Here is a 10,998-nt window from a genome sequence, read left to right as displayed (position 1 = left end):
GGGCCCCGCCCCCGCGCTCCGTCGGCCCCTCCCCGCGCTCCGTAGTCCCGCCCCCGCACTCCGTTGGCCCCGCCCCGCGCTCCGTAGTCCCGCCCCTCCCGCAGCCGGAGAGCGGGCGGGGGCGGGGGCGGGGCCTACGGGCCCACGTGCCGGAGTCCAGGCTGGACCACGAGCGCCCCCTTCGTGGCTTACCGAGGCCTCGGAGGCGCGCTAGCACGGCCCGGCCTTGGATCCAGGGAAGCGGGGAACGCAGCCCAGGCCCTGGAGCCCTCCCTCACCCCCAAATGGAAGAAGGAGCGGGGCGTCCGCGGGTCAGAGGCCCGCACCAGCGTTCGCGGAGCTGCTAGGGCCTGGGGGAGGTCGTTTGGCTTCCCGCAGGCCCTGTATCCAACCGAAAATGAGTTGGAATAAGCGATAACATTGTAAGTTAAAAACAGTTGGGAGAGAAGACCGACTGGTGGTGCTATGACTCCCACAGGGATCAGAAGTGTCCACACCGCCTGAGGCTCGGACCACTCAGCTCTTTCCCATACGCCAAGGGGCCAAGGGGCCTGTAGCTTCCCTGACTGTGCATCCTAGATCCTGTAGCATCCCTGTATGCACACCCACCCGCGCTTCCTGCACAGAGCCACTCCTGGCCCCTCAGAGGAGAGACAGACCTGGGGGTTGGGGAGTCTAGAAGCTGGCCTGGCGCTCCGGGGACAGTGAGTCCTAGGGTCTTGAGAAGTATGATCTGAGAAGTGAGGAGCAGGAGCTTGGGGGGGTGGGGTGGGGAGAGGAGCACATCCCTTAGCCCATGAGTTTCTTGCTCTTTGAAAAGGGGCCTGGTTGGAAGAAGGCCAGAAGGCTCAGAACCAAAGACCCAAATGCGGTGTCGGAGGAAGCCTCGTGGCAATCTGGGATGAGGGAGCTCGGGGGAGAAATCTGGAGGTTGGGCTTTTGCTGCCTTCCTGTGTTCCTCTTCTCTTGAACTCCACAAAGAAATTACATGTTGACCGGATGGAGTGTTAGTACCTCCCCAGATCCTCCCGCCAACTCCAGACACTGGTACCTCTTCCTCACTTCTGGCAGCCACGGAGAGCAGGCCCGCCCAGGGTCATCAGGATAGAAGGCTCTCTCCTCACCTTGGATTCCAGGGGCTGGGAGGATTCCAGTGGCAGGATTGGGTGCCAGTAAAAGTCAGATGCCTTCAAATGTCTTCATTGTTAAGCAGTGGTTATCGCCACCGGGGAGCCAGATAATTAAGGAGACAGTGTCTGCTAAGCACCCAGCCTGAGAAAGACACCCTGGATGAGTACACAGAGATGCGCTTGTTCACGTATCTGTTTCGGTGTCAGAAATGGAAAAGAATGCAAACTCCTCGAATAGATTAGAGGCCCTTTCTTGGCGATGGGGCCAAAGAAACCGAGAGTTACAACAGCTGGGGTTCCAATGTCTTGGAACAGGGGTTTTTGACGTTTTAGTCTCGGAAGCCTATTAGTTTAAATAGAATCTTGAAGGGAAGCTTAATCAGACAAAAGCAGGCTAACGTTGTGACCTAGAGTGAGTCCCTCTTTCTGTGGTCTCTGAGGCTCCTTGGGAACCCAGGGCTCCCTGTGTCGCCATGGGAAAGCCACTGGCCTGGAACTGAGAGCAGAAAAGGAAAGAATCACAGTGTGCCTGCTTGCCCTTCCAGCGGCTTCATGGGATGAAAAGGTGGCAGAGAAGGAAATCTACTCAGGAATGGGATACAGAGAGGGAATGAGTGCTGAGGAAAGCATGGAAACTGGGGGTGCATAGGAATACCTACCCAGGTCCCCTGCACCCTTAAATATATATATATATATATATATATATAATGGATTTTTTCCAGAGAGGAAAGGAGAGGAGGCATAGAGAGCTAGAAACATCAATGAGATAGAAACATCCATCAGCTGCCTCCTGCACACCTCCTACTGGGGATGCGCCCACAACCAAGGTACATGCCCTTGACCAGAATCGAACCTGGGACCTTTCAGTCTGCAGGCCGACGCTCTATCCACTGAGCCGAACCGGTTAGGGCCCTGCTTCTCTTCCTATAAGCTGTAGGCAAGTGGGCCAAGATAAACCCAATGAGAATAATAACAGCATTCACCGAAACTTTGCACCTGCTATTCTAAGCACTTGCAGATATCACTCAGGTAGCCCTCAAACCAGCTCTGTGAGGTTGGTGGTATTGTTATCCCATTTCTACAGACGAGGGAACTGAGGCAGAAGGAGCCGGCTGACTTTGCCACGTGTGATTCATCCATGTGTTATGCATGACAAAAATGAGGTAGATGGCGAGAGGAATGCAGCTTATACACAAATACAGGTCATTGTTATGAGCAACAGAATCGTTTTGGGTGAAATATGTCGTCTAATAGCAGCGCAGTCAGTGACCTGCCACTGACTCATTTGCAGGGAGGATCAGAGAGGCAGGAAGCCGGAAGACAAATGCCCAGCTACGGAGAAGGGACCTTTGCCTTGTCCCTTCTCAACTCACCTTCCCAATGCACCTTTCCAAGCTGAGGTGGGTTAGAACACCAGCAGCGAAAGCTCGGAGTCTGTGTGGGTCAGGCACAGGGGAAAGTGAAGGCACATTCAGAGGGCTCGCTGAAGGGGTTCATGGGGTTAACGGTTCACTTACAGAGGTGTGTGTATATGGGGGTGGGTGGTAAGAGGAACTGACCAGAGCTGTGAGGTCCCCAGCACCCAACAGCGGCAGGAAGTCCTTTCAGCATTCTTCCCCTGGAGGGGCTTTACAACAGGCTTGTCTGTGCTCACTGCCTCCACTTCCCGTGATGAGAGGGGCGGGAGCTGGAGCCCAGAAAGAGGAGCCACCCAGCTGGGCCTGTAACTGCGGCCACTGCCACCAACACAGGGAGGCGAGGGCGGGGGGGGGGGACGGTTAGTGGGGGGCGCGCACCAGGAAAGTCTCGCTCCACCTCTTTCTCCTCCATCCTCTGTTGTCTTGCCAGGGCTTCCCATTGGCCAAACCCTATCAAAGCCAGAGGGTGAGGCTGCCCTGATGATCGTCCATAAAAGTGGGCTTTCAGCACAAAAGGCAACTCACAGGAAGCGGGAGAGTGGAGAGGACTGTGCCCGGTGCAGGGTCCCTAAACCTGGGTCCTTCTAGGCCTCAGAAGTGAAAACGGACAACTCGAAAACCCCAGCTCTCCCCTCTCCTGTCCACACGAGGCCCAGATGCCTTATTCTCTATCTGGAGGGGAGACTGGGGCCCAGCAAGAGTGAAGGGTCGTGCTCAAGGCCACACAGCGAGGTAATGGCAGCGCCCATTTTCTGTGAGGCTCTCCCCGGGGCTGTGGCAGCGCTGAGAAGGGGCATTTGGGGCAGAACCCCGGTCAGGGGGAGCTTCCCTGGCCCCAGGTTGAGAGTGGGAGAGGCATGTGTGGGAACAGGACAGATATGAGAAATCTGTATTCAAAGGAATAGCGCGCACGCGCACACACACACACACACACACACACACACTCACATGGACATACTAATTATTAAAAGTAGAATGAGTTTGGCTCATGCTGTCTCTTTTTTAAATTTTTATTTATCGAGAGAGAGAGAGAGAGAGAGAGAGAGAGAGAGATTGATTTATTGTTCCACTTATTTATGCATTCGTTGGTTAATTCTTGTATGTGCCGTGACCAGGGTTTGAACCCACAACCTTGGCATATCAAGATGGTGCTCTAACCAACTGAGCTACCTGGCCAGGGCCTCATGCTGTCTCTTTTGATGGAAAAAGCAGGGCAAGCAGGATTAAAATGATGAGGTGGGATGGGGGGTGGTGGGGAGAGGGGAGGACTGAGGCTCAGGCAGGCTAAGAAAGCTGCTCCGGGTTCTGTGTCCAGGAAGTAACATTCTCCAGAGCCCACCCCGGACCCAACAGACCACTCACAGGCCTGGTGCGGGAAGGAGGGGGGAGGAGGGGGGAGAGGAGAGAAGGAGGCAGCAAAGGCTGCTGTAGCCATGCTGTTCTACCTCTGCAGTTTGGTGGCTTCCCACGTTCTGAGATAACACATTTTAGATCTTTCCTGTCTCTTTGAACCTCCAACACCCTCATATCCCCACAGGAGACCTCCCTTCAGCCGTTTGGATGAGAGCTCCGTTCCTCCCACCATCAGCCTTGCACCTGTGCTCTCCTGGCTCCCAGCTCCTTCCTCCCACCAAGGCCAACCCCTGCCCTCGGTTCAGGGACTTGGCTCCTGATCCCCCTCCACCCGCCCTGGCAAAGCTGACTCTGGTCTCCATGAGGCAGGTTTCTCCAGCAAACCAACGTGCTCTCTGGCTCCCGCTAAAAACCGACAGCATGCAACTCCTGGTGAACATCCTCTTTCCAGTCACGGCCCCATTTCCTTCCTTCCCTCCACAGCCAAGCTTTACAACAGGCTTGTCTGTGCTCATTGCCTCTCCTTCCTCACCCTGTCCTCACTCCTCAGCCCACTCCCGGCTGGCTCCTGACCTCACTCCTCTGCTGAAACTGCCGCCACACCCAGAGCTCACACCTCCTCCTCTTGCTCAACCTCCCTCCACCTTCCACACAGCGGCTGGCTCCAGCCTTGAAACACTTTCCTCTTTCTTTCGGCTTTGAGTCGAAGCCACGTGAATACATCTTCTATTGCTGTAGTAACAAGTTATCCCAAACTTGTTCGCACACCCAACATTGCACTCCACACACAGTTCTGCAGGTCAGAAGTCCATCAGAGGGGTCTCATTGCTAAAATCCAAGTGTTGGCAGCGCTGAGCTGGAGGGCTGTGTCCGGGGTATCCCTGCCGCTGGGCCCTGTGGGCCGTGGGGAGCCAGCGCCATCCTGGGTCCGGGACCTTGGCAGACCAAGCCTCCACCTTCAGAATTCTCCCCTGTCCTCTCAGATTCTCCCTGTGAGCTGTGCCTGACGGGGGCCTTCCCCTTGGCTGATAATGATGGCACCACACACACAAATCCATAGATATGCAAACTGTGTTAGGTGAGTAATTTTTAGGGGCTAAAGAGCGACCATTATTTGATAAGCCTTTAATGTCCTTATTGAGAAACACAGGCTGCCTTTCAACCCAAAGGCTGCCGTGGGTGGGACGGAGGAGGGACGCACAGGGATTTGTAAACAGGATGTCGAAGCTGCCGTTCCTTCCTTTGCCGGAGGAGAGCAGATATGGCTGTGAATTCATAGACAGGAACTGGACTTTTGTGGTCCTCACTCCTCATGGCTGCAGACCTAAGGTGCTTTCTCTCTTCTCGGCTTGTTTTCTTTGGATCCGAGACCTCATGCTGGTGCTCATCTTTGGACAGATGCAAATAGAGTTCTTTAAAAAAAAAAAAAAAAATTTATTGATTTCTTTACAGGGAGGAAGGGAGAGGGATAGTTAGAAACATCAGTAAGAGAGAAACATCAATCAGAGGCCTCCTGTGGGAGGTGCCCACAACCAAGGCACATGCTCCTGACTGGAATCGAACCCGGGATCCTTCAGTCCACAGGCCGATGCTCTATCCACTGAGCCGAACCAGTCAGGGCAAACAGAGTTCCTGATCCACTGTCTGGATTCCAATCCAGCCCTACCACTTGCTAGCTGAATGATTCTGGGCATGTTAATGACCTCCCCCAAGCCTCAGTTGTTTCCTGTTAAATGGGTCTACCGGTAGTATGTTTCATACATGTAAATGCTCAGAAGTAAAACGCTTAGTATGGCAACCAACCAGAGAAAAGAATCAGTCATTTGCTTATCATTATTATTCACCTCCACGGGGAGCAGCCAGAGGCTTGGGAAATGGTGCCACCGAGTTACATTCTTAAATGGCTCCCCTTCATCAGAAACCAGCAGATTCTTCTGTTTTCTGGTCTGGGTCTCTCAGAAATGCTAAAAATAATACAGATACTCCTTGCGACATTGTGTTGTGCATATTTTAGGCCACATTGCAGCTCCCAAGGAATTCCTGAGTGAATGCTTTTCTCTAAGTGAGGAAACTCAACCTTGAGACCCGCAGTAGGAATTTGGAGTTCTAATTCCATTTTGCTCAATTAATCATTTGAATGAATTCTCTCAAAATAGCAGCAATGACACCGATAGAGCCGTTAGGGAAGTTACTTAGGTGATTATTATTTTTAAAATATATTTATTGTTTTCAGAGAGGGAGAGGGAGAGGGAGATAGAAACATCAATGATGAGAATCATTGACAGGCTGCCTCCCACAGGCCCCCTACTGGGGATTGAGACTGTAACCCGGGCATGTGCCCTTGGCTGGAATTGAACCTGGGACCCTTCAGTCCCCAGGGCAATGCTCTATTCACTGAGCCAAACTGGCTAGGGCAGTGATTATTATTTTTAAAAATATTTTGACTTACTTCAGATAGGTCATCACACATGCCCTTTGTGTTGTGGGAACTCAGAATCCTGGAATGTGTTTGGAAGAAAAGTGTGGTTTCGAATTTCCCGGCATGCATTTTTCAGGTGGGGAGACACATGTATGAACTGTGCTTGTTTTTTTGTTTTGTTTTGTTATGGTTTTTTTGGTTGTTATTGTTAATCCTTACCCATGACTTTTTAGAGAGAGTGGAAGGGGATGAGGGCGAGGTGGAGAGAGAGAGAGAGAAACATCGATGTGAGAGAGACACATTGGGGACTGAACCTGCAACTGAGGTAGGTGCCCTTGACTGGGAATCAAACCTGAGACCCTTTGGTGCTTGGGCTGACACTCTAACCACTGAACTACACCAGACAGGGCATTAAAATGTATTTTTAAGGAAATTCTTGTCCAACTTCACTGGAAGGAGAAAGGTAGCAAGTGACCGTTGACTCTGGGGGCGTCTCCAGATGTAAGGCCATTCCATTTGTCCAGAGGAGGGTCCTCCCGTCTTCCTGCTGTTGCTCATTACGTGCTGGGCTGTATCCTCCGCTCAGGGCCTCCCGGTTCCATCTCACCGGGGATCAGTGATCACCGGCGGCACTGGAGAGGGGATGTGCGGTGACCCGATCCGGGGAAGGGACGGGTGCCAGGAGACGCTACCCGATCCTTTCAGACTTCCGTCAGCCTCTCAGTTTCCGCTCCTGCTGCCCAAGGTCGTGAGCAGACGCGGCCTTGGCCCTGGAACGCGTCCCAGAGCTCTGGGCCGGGCGGCTGAGTGGGAAGGCCTCCGCTCCGACTCACGGTGTGCTCCCCGCTCCGCTTCGGCGCGGGTGGCAGGGCCCTCGGGCACGCCCCCAGCTCCTGCATGTCAGACCCGGAGGAGCCTGGCCAGGGGGGGTCTGTGCACCAGGCCAGGGGCTGGGTCGTGGTGGCTCTCCTCTCTCGCTGTGCGTAACCACTGAGCCACGGGAGCGTGGGGCGCTGCTGTCTGTCCTCACAGCCTCCTCTCACACGCTGGCCTCTTCCCTGGAGGGAACGGATCGGCCATTTCACCTTGGCCGCACAGCCTGGCTCCCCGGGAGGGGTGAGAGAGATTTGGTGCGATGAGCCCGGTTATGAACGAAGCCTAAAACTTGTTCCCTGAAGCGCCTCCCACAGTACTGCCGGCCTCTGGGGCTGGTGGGAAGGCTCACAGGAGGATAAGGAAGGGACTTAGATGGCATCATCTGTGGATGGAATAAAAATCCCTCCTATTAATTGTGTATAATAAAGAATCATTAAAAAAAACAACAACACTAAAACACACATGGAACCCACACGGCAACCTAACGTGCTCAGCAAGTCACCGTCATTGCCCTTTGGGTCCACCGCAGAAGAGAACATAAAAATCCACCTCAGCCCCAGCCGGTTTGGCTCAGTGGACAGAGCGTCAGCCTGGCACGTACCTGGGTTTGCAGGCTCCTCCCAGGCCTGGTCCAGTGTGTGCAGGAGGCAACCAATGAATATGTTTCTCTCACGGGCATCGATGTCCGCGCGGGCATCGATGTTTCTGTCTGTTCTCTCTCTCCCATTCTCTTTGAATATCAGTGGGAAAATATCCTCGAACGAGGATAAAAAAGAAAAGACAGTCCATCGCAGGTAGAGAAATGGACACAATCACAAGAACCCACCCGCAACTGGGCCCCGCCGAGCGGGCACAGGCCCCACACACCTGTGGGAATTAGCCACAACGACTGCCGTCCCAGCCACGATTCCAGCTGCTCACCGCGCGGGCATCCATTCCGGGTGCCACGTAGACACAGACACTGTCGTGGCTTAGAAAACACCTTCGCCACATGCTCAGATGGCTAACACAGCTCTCATCTGATCACCACACCACGTCCACAGCCCCAACACCACAGCGGCATAGGCGGCCTTTCACACTCCCATCACCCCCAGACAGACGGGGGTGGGAGAGGGAGGGAACAATAGTGAAATGAGCTGCTCAAACAACAGCTACACAAAGTCAGCTCAATAAGACAACTTACCAGATGGTACCACCACCCAAGAAAAGCCATTCGCACACCCAACACTGCACTCCACACACAGCAGGAGACGGTGAACTTGGGGTGGGTGGGGGACCAGGCACCTGCCTGATGAGGCTGCGATGGCGGAATCCCAGCCTCAGGATACCTGTCACTCTTTTCTTCCGCTGGAGCACACGCCCTGGGCTGGCCTGTGCTCAGGGCCCAGTGGGCTCACCAGTAGGGTCTCCCAATTCAAATGTGAGGCCCTGCTACCTTTTGGGCGACTCCCTCCTGTATAATAAAGAATCATAAAAAACAACAACCCCACATGAACAGAGGAGGGGGCAACGGAACATCAGGGCACTAGGGTCTCCAGCCTGCGGAGACCTCTGACCTGAGTGGGGGATTGGAGGCTCTGTCCAGGCGTGCCTTCACTCAGCGGTGACTCTCCTCCCAGGTGGGGTGACTGGGCCGAAAGGTTGGGATCAAGCAGCAGGGGCAGTGGGCTCTGAGGCCGTAGGAGAGGAGCATGGCGGGCCTCAGGAGCTCATGGAGCGCAGCGAGGTGGGAATTTGAACCTGTCTTCTCACTCCCACAGACGCCTCCCCTGGCCCCGCACAACACTGATAAGAACGAGTGAGCACAGCCTGGGGAGAGGAGGCGAACTCAAACAATGCTGCATCTGTCATCCCAGAATAGAGCCCGCCTCCCGTTTTAATGGCATGGCCAGGGCACGGCGACCCGAACTTTCCCCTAGAGTCTAGACCAACAGGGATCGTCAAGGTAGTGACGGCACCTGAACAGCCCTCCGGTATCTGCTGGCACAACCGGGCAGCTTTTGTGTTCTTGCCAATGCCTCCTGCTGGCCTGCGGGCCTCTCCGCAGTGCAGGGGAGGAGGAGCCACAGCAGATGTCCCAACGCAGTCCCCCGAGACTCATCTTTTGACACTGGGGGTTCTGGTGGCGGACCATCCTCCAGAAAGGCCTGATCATGGTCCTGGGTCTGGTCTCCCAGTGACCACGGTGAAGTGCTGTCTCAAAACGACCAGGAGGCTCCGTGAGCACTGTATCCATCGAGCTGTTCAGGGGCCCATCGACCCGCTCCGCCTACACATCCAAGGTATCGATGGCCGGCCTGGAGGTGTGTGCTTTACCTGCTACCTCAGCGGCTGCTCAAGGCAGTGAGTGGGGTAGGCTGTCAGGAAAGGCAGTCGTGCGAGGCTCCGGCTTCGGGCCTCCTGCACAGTCACATCCGAATGGGCCTTGGGCCTGGAACACTTCCTTCATTGCCAAGGGAGAAAGCGCTCCCAGCCTGGGCCGCTTGTCACCTTGTGTGGGAGTGCCATTCCTGCCGTAGGTTCAATGCATGCTCCTTCGCTCTGCGTAAGCACAGGTGGCAGCTTCCTGTGGTACTTCCTCCCGTTGTAGCAGGCGGGGGTGCGTGCAGCCACATCACCCCTCCGGCTTCAAGTGAACCCGCTGGCCATGGGGGATTGATGCTTTGCAAGGCGCTGGATCTTGTGTACTCTTCTCTCTTGCTGTAAGGAAACCTTGTACCACTCGGGCGTGAGCCGCTGCTGCCTGCTCTCAGCGACCTCTTGCCTAGCATGGGTCTTTTCCCTGGGTGGCAGTTATCTGCCTTTTAGCCTTGGCCCCACCACCTGGTGTGTGTGTGTGTGTGTGTGTGTGTGTGTCAGGCCTCCCAGTTCTGAGCCTTTCTGGGGTTTGGTAGGGCAGTTGTTTATCCTGACAGCATTTACTTCTTGTAGGTACTCACCATTCTTGGCTCTGCTATGTCAACTACCATCTTCCCATCTACCATTTTCATATATTTTGAGTCAAGGACAGGGATATTTAGTCTTTCCCTAGATTCAACCTGTCACTGCCGTGTGTCCTTAGCACCAAATGCAGTCTCTGGCACATAGTGGGCACTCAACAAAGAATTCTTAGAATATGCTGCAACCTGGGCTCAGTCATTTTCCGAGAACTTCCTTAAGACCCATGGTTGTGTGGGGTTGAAGGGGTGGCAGGGATGGCCATCAGCAGGCTACCAGAGGAACCCAGGTGAGATCGTGGTGGTTTCTTCTGATCTGTGGGAGCAGAGATGATTCACTATCCTGAGGGCCACACACTTCAGGGTGCTCCATCTTTGAAATTCTTTTATTCTTCTATTAGCGCTAGCTCTTCTCAGAGTTCCTATTTCTGGAAGTAAATTATAGCCTCCACACCTAGTCATCAGATGGCTGCCCTTCTGTTTTCCTGCAAGGGTGACCAACCAGACCCAAGTCATCTGCCGTGAATTAGAGGGAAGCAGCTTGTCGCTACAGAACACGTCGCTCAAATTTACCCTGAACTCTTCCCTGACCACTCCACCCTTGTTGGGTCCTTCCATTCTGGATTCTCAAACCCACGTCCACTTCCTTTGCAGCACTATTGCAATCTGTCATGCCTTGTGTTCGATGGCTTTAAGCTCATGAAGTCAGGGACCACGCTGCCATCTTTGCTGCTCCCAGCACTCAGCACAGCGCCCAGACGGGAAGGTGTGCTGGCCGCTTGAGTGGTGCACACAGGCTGCTCCCATGTGTGGGGCCAGGCATCCATGTGCAGAGCGAGTAGCTCCCACACACTGCTCACCTTATC

Source organism: Pipistrellus hanaki (genome assembly GCF_964339955.1).
Source record: "Pipistrellus hanaki genome assembly, chromosome: 18".
Lineage (NCBI taxonomy): Eukaryota > Metazoa > Chordata > Mammalia > Chiroptera > Vespertilionidae > Pipistrellus > Pipistrellus hanaki.
Note: the sequence above shows the minus strand (reverse complement) of the source record.